The sequence below is a fragment of the Zalophus californianus genome, chromosome 12 (assembly GCF_009762305.2).
Source record: "Zalophus californianus isolate mZalCal1 chromosome 12, mZalCal1.pri.v2, whole genome shotgun sequence".
In the NCBI taxonomy this organism is placed as follows: Eukaryota; Metazoa; Chordata; class Mammalia; order Carnivora; family Otariidae; genus Zalophus; species Zalophus californianus.
The window spans coordinates 67,207,163-67,215,425 of NC_045606.1; the positions used below are offsets into that span (position 1 = coordinate 67,207,163).

The following is an 8,263-nucleotide window of genomic DNA, read 5'->3' on the forward strand; positions in this document are numbered from 1 at the left end:
AGAACATGATGAACTAGTGACTATGGGGTGGGAAATTGGAAACATTCTGATAGGGAAGAGGTTTTTCAACAATAGGGCTTGGTCTAAGGTTTGTGGTTTCCAGAACAAGTAGGGATAATGATTCTGGCCCTTGTAATACCCTGGAGAGTTTGGGAGATTTGCCTATTTACTGTGACTAAAAGGCTTGATGCTAGACACCAGGGTTTCTATCCTCATCAAAGTTCCCTATACCCAAATATATCATGGAAGGAGCAAAACAGTCAGACCACAGGGACTATGCAGGTTTGGACAATGCTCCAAATTAGCAAACAGAGAATAGTGAAGCCTGAAGTTATGAAAGACAGCTGGGGCCTTCACATGGCCCTGAGCCACATCAGCCCTAGTAATGATCAAGATTAAGTTTTTCTTTAACCCCAAAGGATGAAAGTAAGTCATATTTAATTTGATTTAAATAAAATAAATTAAAATTTTTTGTGTACATCCAAGTTTGTGGGTACAGAGTTCTAACACCACATTTTATAGAAATTTATAACAAAGCTAATAATTATTTATTACCTCTTTAAGGTTTACTTATAACTTTTTAAGTACTCAAAATGGCCACCCCAAAAGTTTTGTGTTATTTGGATATAGTTTCTGGATTTATATTCTAAATCATATACAGGATCATTTTGATATTAACTTCCAGTAATCTCAAATAGTATCTATGAAAGTGAGACAAATATTGCAGGAAGAGAAATGTAGGGTTAGCATATGATGACATTTGGAGGATTTCAAGTTAAATATTACAATAGTCACCATGCTAACATGCATTCATAAATCAAAAAATCATATATAAATTGGAAGTCAGATACTAGATTAACCTTTACTTAATGGATATATAAGTTGTACAAACAGGATGGTATTAAACATGTAAAACCAAAGAGTATGTATATATATATATACATATATTTTAAAGATTTTATTTATTTATTTGACAGAGAGAGACACAGTGAGAGAGGGAACACAAGCAGGGGGAGTGGGAGAGGGAGATGCAGGCTTCCTGTGGAGCAGGGAGCCCGATGTTGGGCTCGATCCCAGGACCCTGGGATCATGACCTGAGCCAAAGGCAGACGCTTAATGACTGAGCCACCCAGGCGCCCCCAAAGAGTATATTTTCTATTGCCTTACGATCTGCGTTAATCAATTTCCTTGGCTGAATTAGTATAACATGACCCCAGCTTTTAAATACACTTAATTTTCTATCATCAGTACTTTCTCAATGAAGAAATAAAATTTAGAAATTAGAAGACATGATGAATAGCCTTCATTCTAAGGTCAGACGTAAGATACTCAAAGCTAATGGAAAAACATCATTCTAAGCCATAGCAAATGAGCCCTACCAACATAACAAACTGCTGATACCAGCCTGGAAACCATCTTGAATGTCAAGGGATATGCTCTTCATTTGCAGTGTTTGATTGTTCATATAAATATTTAATGAAAATATTATTAGACTATTCAGCTGAGTGAAATAAACTGATGGCACAAGGAGCTAAGGAAGCTTGCTTAATATTCACTAAATGAAGTGGCATAATAATTTATTTTGCATATTATATAAGTCTTTTGAGAGGTTTTATACTTTTAAACTTTTTAGCACTATTTAAAAGGCATCATTACTGCCATAATTATGAGTTTTTAATGTATTTTTATGGTGAATGAAGATGTAGCATACATTTTATGGGGAGAAAGAAGACCATCATCCACATAATGGATGATGGAAATAAGGTACCTCTGATTCTGAAGGTGGACTTACCTTTAATATAGCTTCACTGAATCTTACCATAAATGTTAACTTTATATCACATAAAATTACGCAGTGGGTTTCTCAAGAGTAGAACTGAAATGATTAAATGGATAAGGTAGAAAACTTTTTAACTATCATGTGAACTTTGGATTTTCGGAAAAATTGGAAATCACCTGTTCTGAGTCATGTATATGTTTATTTTTTTGAATCATGTATATTTTTAAACATGCTTTTAGTGAGACAGTATGAAAAAATATTTGGAAACATAAGTTTTAGAGAACTGTTATCAGTTCATATGTTTATATATAAAATTTCTCATATTATCTTTCTAAATGCTTCTTATATTAATTGTTTTGAAAAAAATGTTACTTAAGTTTCATGTATATGCACACAGGATAGTAAAATACATAGAAAAAGAAAACATGTTCTAAAAATATTCCTTTGGGAAGTCAGGAACAAAAAAATGGTACCCACTTTAAAAAAAAGAAAAAATAAGGTAGTGTTAGAGAATAAAGTGTATGTGTGTGTGTGTTTGCATGTGTACATGTATGTAGTGACATGCTTATGGTGTTTTCTCTTCAGTTTACTCCTGAATTGTAGTAAGAATAAATCCATCAGATTATTTCTTAAGGGTAGGACATAAAAAGCATTTGCCAAGCTTGCTTTTATTCTCAGTATTTGTAAGGAAACTAAGATAGCATTAAGAAAAAATTCTTGACTTCCGGGTGTGGGGCGTGCCATTGAAGAGACCCATCCATGGAAGGCAAACCCTTGCTGATACGAAAACAGAAGACGGAAGTGGTGTGTGGGGTCCCCATGCAGGTGGTCTGCATAGACTTCAGCAGTCACATCCTGGCGGTGGTGACCCAGTTTGGGAAGATGGGTACCCTGGTCTCCCTGGAGCCCAGCACCGTGGCTAGTGACATCAGCAAGCCTGTGCTCACCACGGAAGTCCTTCTTGGGCAGGACGAACCGCTCATCCATGTCTTAGTAAAGAACCTGGTGACGTTTGTGTCTCAGGAAGCTGAAACAGAGCGGTCCTCCTGGCCATGGCCATGAAGGACAGGAGCATGGAGGGGCTGAAGGCCTTGAAGAAGGTGATCCAGGCCTGCCAGGTGTGGTGACCCTGGAGCAGTAGTTGCGCCTGCTATTCAGCGGGCTGAGGGGACACGCAACACCCTCGGTCAGGGAGGAAGAGGAACTCTGCCTTTAGCTCTAGAAGCCAGAAGAAATATGCACATCCCAGGCAGACTGGTACTTTGGGCGCTAACTTATCTGCGGATGGAGGAAAGCTGCAGAGTGTGTCTGGGGGGCTGTGAACAGTTCTTACCAGGGTCCAAATAGCTGCATATATTTGAGAATTGAAAGATGAGTCATCAGGCATGAGTCCTGGCTCCCCACATGCAGTATCTGTTGTTGAAGGAAATTTTTTTTATTCACAATAAATGCCTATCCCAAAATTTAAAAAAAAAATTTTCTTAAGAATACTGCTGAACCAGCAATAAATGTTGAATAAATGTGACATTTACATCCCTCAGACTTTAGGAGTTTATGGTGTAGACAAGTCATCCAACCTGATGGGTATGAGCAAAAATACAGAGGCACATTTCAAAGAGCCATCCACAAATAATCAGCATACTGTTGTATAAGTCAGAATATCTTCTAGAACAGTGAAGAGTCAGTGGCAAATCCATTAAATAGAAGTAGATTAAGAGAACTTACCTATGAACTTCTCCTCTCCCACAAAGAGTTTATTGAAAAATGCTATTTGGGAAACATAGTTCTAGGAAATTTTACCAGTTAGCATTTTTGTAAGGTTAATTTTCAGGTATAAGAACTTTTTTTAAAAGATTTTATTTATTTATTTGACAGAGAGAGACATAGCGAGAGAGGGAACACAAGCAGGGGGAGTGGGAGAGGGAGAAGCAGGCTTCCCGCTGAGCAGAGAGCCCGATGTGGGGCTTGATCCCAGGACCCTGGGACCATGACCTGAGCTAAAGGCAGACACTTAACGACTGAACCACCCAGGAGCCCCTAGGTATAAGAACATTGACAAAATACGTCTTTAAGTCAAGAATAAGTCATGCCATAGAGAAAACAATATTTTTTTAAAGTTTTTATTTAAATCCCAGTTAACATACAGTGTAGTATTAGTTTCAGGTGTACAGTATAGTGACTCAACACTTCCATAAAACACCTGGTGCTCATCACTACAAGTGTCTGCCTTAATCCCCATCACCTATTTAACGGAGCCCCATCCACATTTCCTGTGGTAACCATCAGTTTATTCTCTATTGTGAAGAGTCTGTTTCTTGGTTTGCATCTATCCTTTAAGAGTATAATTTTATGGGGAATTTTTTATTGATGGCTTGCTTTTTTTTTTTTACTGTCCCTCTTCCTTTTATTTATTTAAAAATTATGTTCAACTTTAGGTTAATGGCAGTCTAGGAAATTAGACCACTTTTCAGACTTAAAGGAAAAATTTATTAATACTAAGCTTGAAGACATCGAAGAGCTATCAAGGCAGTAAAGAATTACAGATTGAAGATCTGGGAAAATAAAGACACCCACTGAGGTAAGCCCCATATTTGGGGTGGCTGATTTCTCCAGATAAATCTCAAAAATATGAAGAGTTTTTACAACCTCACAAGATTCGGAGACAAAAATTGGTCTTCAGAGAATATCACCGAGGGAGGCTACTGATGAATCCCTCTACACCCTGAGTAAGGGTGTTGTGGAAGAGATTGACATTTAAAAATATTTCAGGGGCGCCTGGGTGGCTCAGATGGTTAAGCGCCTGCCTTCGGCTCAGGTCATGATCCCAGGGTCCTGGGATCGAGCCCCGCATCAGGCTCCATGCTCAGCGGGAAGCCTGCTTCTCCCTCTCCTTCTACTGCTCCCCCTGCTTGAGCTCTCTTGCTCTCTCTGTTAAATAGATAAAATCTTAAAAAAAAAAATATTTCAGCTTTGGACCTTCTCAATCCCAAAATTAGATCAAGGTGTTTTGAATTGTTTTGTTATTGCCTACTTGCTAGTAGCTTAAAGCAAAGTCTTCTTTGTGTGAATATATTTTCCGAGGCTTAAAATTATTTATTTTGTGAAATCACTAGGACCTCCTAGGCACATGAGGAGATGAGATTAGAAAGTAGAAAACAAACAAACAAAAAAATAGAAGAGGAAGAGGAAGAAGAAAAAGGAGGAGGATGAAGATGAAGGGAAGGAAAAAAGAGATAAAAGGGATCCTCAGAGAGCCCATTTGATGGACTTCTCAGACACAAACTAACCACCAGTCTTTTTTTTAAAAAAAATATTTTATTTATTTATTTGTCAGAGAGAGAGAAACTGAGCAGGCAGGAAGACCGGCAGGCAGAAGGAGAAGCCGGGTCCCTGCTGAGCAAGGAGCTGGATGCAGGACTCGATCCCAGGACCTTGGGATCATGACCTGAGCCGAAGACAGATGCTTAACCGACTGAGCCACCCAGGAGTCCCTCTAACCACTATTCTTAATTCAAGGAAATAAAGCACAGCATTAGAGCATTAGTAGAGAATATGTAAGAAGTGTGTGTGTGTGTGTATAAACATACATACAGAAAAATGTATTAAATGACAAAATTGAAACTATAGAACTGAAAAATAAAACAACTAAAATTAAGGCCTAAATAGATTAGTCTAACTTCATATTTATTATAATTGAAGAGGGGATTAGTAAGTTGGAAGAAAGATCAGAAGAATATAGCTAGAGGAAAGCCCAAAATGATGGAAAGAAGAGAAAATTATAAACATGGGGACAGTAGTGTAATAGTCTATCATATATGTGAATAGAAACGCAAAAGGAGAGGAAAGAGTAGACAAGAAAACACTGCTTGTAAACCTGGCACAGCAAAAAAAAAAAAAAAAAAAAAAATATATATATATATATAGAGAGAGAGAGAGAGAGAGAGAGTGTGTGTATGTGTGTGTGTATAGTAAACCTCCTTAATCTTAGGAGTTTTAAAGTGATTGAATATATAATTAATTTCCTCCAACAAATAAAACTATAGTTCTTACTGGTTTTACCAGTTTCCACCAAATGGTTAAGAAGAAAATAACACTCCTATGATAGACAAAGAGAGATCTTTTAATATTTTATGAGGGAGGGATACTCTTTGAAACTACACCCACCAATGACATTAAAAGAAAGGTAAAATGGAGGCCAACTTTAAGCATAGATTAAAAAAATTATAAGCAAAATAAACATATCAGATTCAGTAATGTATAAAAAAGATGATATATCATGATCAAATTAGGTTTATTCCAGGAATGTAAGATTGATTTAACCTTCAATCATCAGCCTGTTAAATTATTCATATAAACAGAATAAAGCACAAATATATAATCCACTAAATCAGTATGGAGAAGGTATTTGGTAAAATTAAACATGTATTTATGAATTAAGACTTCTAACAAATTATGAATAGAAGAAACTTCCTTAATCTGATAATGGATAGGCACAGAAAACATGGAGGAGGCTTTATATTTAATAGTGAGCTATTGAATGTTTTCTTTCAGAGATTAAGACTAAAACAAAGATGTCTAGGACTTCTACTGAAGTCATAGTCAGTGCAATAGGCAAGAAAAAAGAAAGGGTAAAAGCATAGAAAAGGAAGAGAGAATCTGCATATGCATTATTATAATTAACATACAAATTTGACAGAGTTGTTGGAAATGATGTTAAACGGTAGAAATGAAATTATATGTATGTACATATGACCGTTGCAGTAGCATCAGAATATTTCAAATACATTAGAACAAGTCCTGTGAAAAATTGCCATATAAAAAACTAGAAATATTAAGATAGATTTAAAAAGACCTATGCATTAAGGAGGGCATTTGTTGTGTAAGTACTGTGTGTTGTATATAAGTGATGAATCACTAAATTCTACTCCTGAAATCAATATTATACTATCTGTTAAATAACTAGAATTTAAATTAAAAATTTGAAAAAAAAAGACCTAAATAAATGGAAGCATTTATCTGGTTCAGGGATGAAGAGATTTAATAACTTAAAGATGTTAGTTCCCCCAAATGAATTGTTATATTCAGTACTATCCCAGTAAAAATACCAGAAGATTTTTAGGTGAATATTGGTAGGGTGATACTGATTTGGTAATGCAAATGGTATTTCCAAGCCAAGACACTGTTGAAAAAATATGAATTGATAGAATTTGTCCTGTCATATAGCAGCAATGATTATGAAAGTCGGTATTGGCTAAGATAAACAAATACATCAATAGAACAGAACAAACATATCAGAACAGCATCATGAATATATGAAGCTTTATATGGTGCAAGGGTGACACTATAAATTTGTGGGCAAAGATTGTTGTTTCAACAAATGGGACAGTGCTGTTTGGATATCTGTATAGAAACAAAAAGAACTTGACCTTTGTTCATGTCATAAAGTAACAATTGCTTGTAAACTGCAGAATTTGGAAGGTAAAACATGAAAGGTTTTAGAAAACATGGAAGAACATCTTTATAACCTTGGGTAGAAAAATATTCTTAAACAGAACTCCTAAAAGCATTAACAATAAAAATGATTAAAAAATAAAACTACATAAAATTTTGTATCAAAAATCACCATTAAGAGAGAAAAGACACTCGGGGCACCTGGGTGGCTCAGTCGTTAAGTGTCTGCCTTTAGCTCAGGTCATGATCCCGGGGTCCTGGGATGGAGCCCCGCATTGGGCTCCCTGCTCAGCAGGGAACCTGCTTCTCCCTCTCCCACTCCCCCTGCTTGTGTTCCCTTTCTCGCTTTGTCTCTCTCTGTCAAATAAATAACTAAAATCTTTAAAAAAGAGAGAGAGAAAAGACACAATGAATGAAAATATTTGCAATCCATATAATTAGAAAAGACCCATCCAGAATATAGAAAAAATATAAATCAATAGGAGAAACACAGAATCCAAAAGAAAATGGGAAGGAGACGTGAACAGGCACTTCACAAAATAGGATATCAAAATGACTTATAAAAATATGAAAAGGTGTGCAACTTCATTAATCATTGTGGGAATGCAAATCAAAACCACTACAGTATACTACTAAACACTGTCCTAAATGTCTGTAAAGATTGACAGTACCGTTTTCACAAGTGTTTGGAGCAACAGGGTCTCTCATACACTTCTGGTGAAGTAAAATTTAACATCACTGCTTTGGAAAACCCTTTGCCATGATCTGTTAGCTTTCTATGATTTTGAAATTCCACTCTTTCCACGTGGGTGCATACGTGCAAGCAAGACTTGTCAAAAAACATTCATAGCAGTGTTATTTGTAATTACTAAAAACTGGAGGTAACATAAATGGCCATCAAGAACGGGATGGGTAAATGAATGTGATATGATTATCCGATGAAACCTCCTATTGCACTGAAAATCAGCAAACCTCAGCTACACATACAACAATGGATGGAGTGTATAAACATAATGCTGACTAAAATACGCT

The 8,263-nt window shown here is 36.2% G+C and overlaps 1 pseudogene; it reads left to right on the forward strand.

The window, feature by feature from the left end:
- The first annotated feature begins 2,539 nt into the window (after positions 1–2,539).
- On the forward strand, positions 2,540–2,907 carry LOC113911961 (annotated as a pseudogene).
- Positions 2,908–8,263: the final 5,356 nt, after the last annotated feature.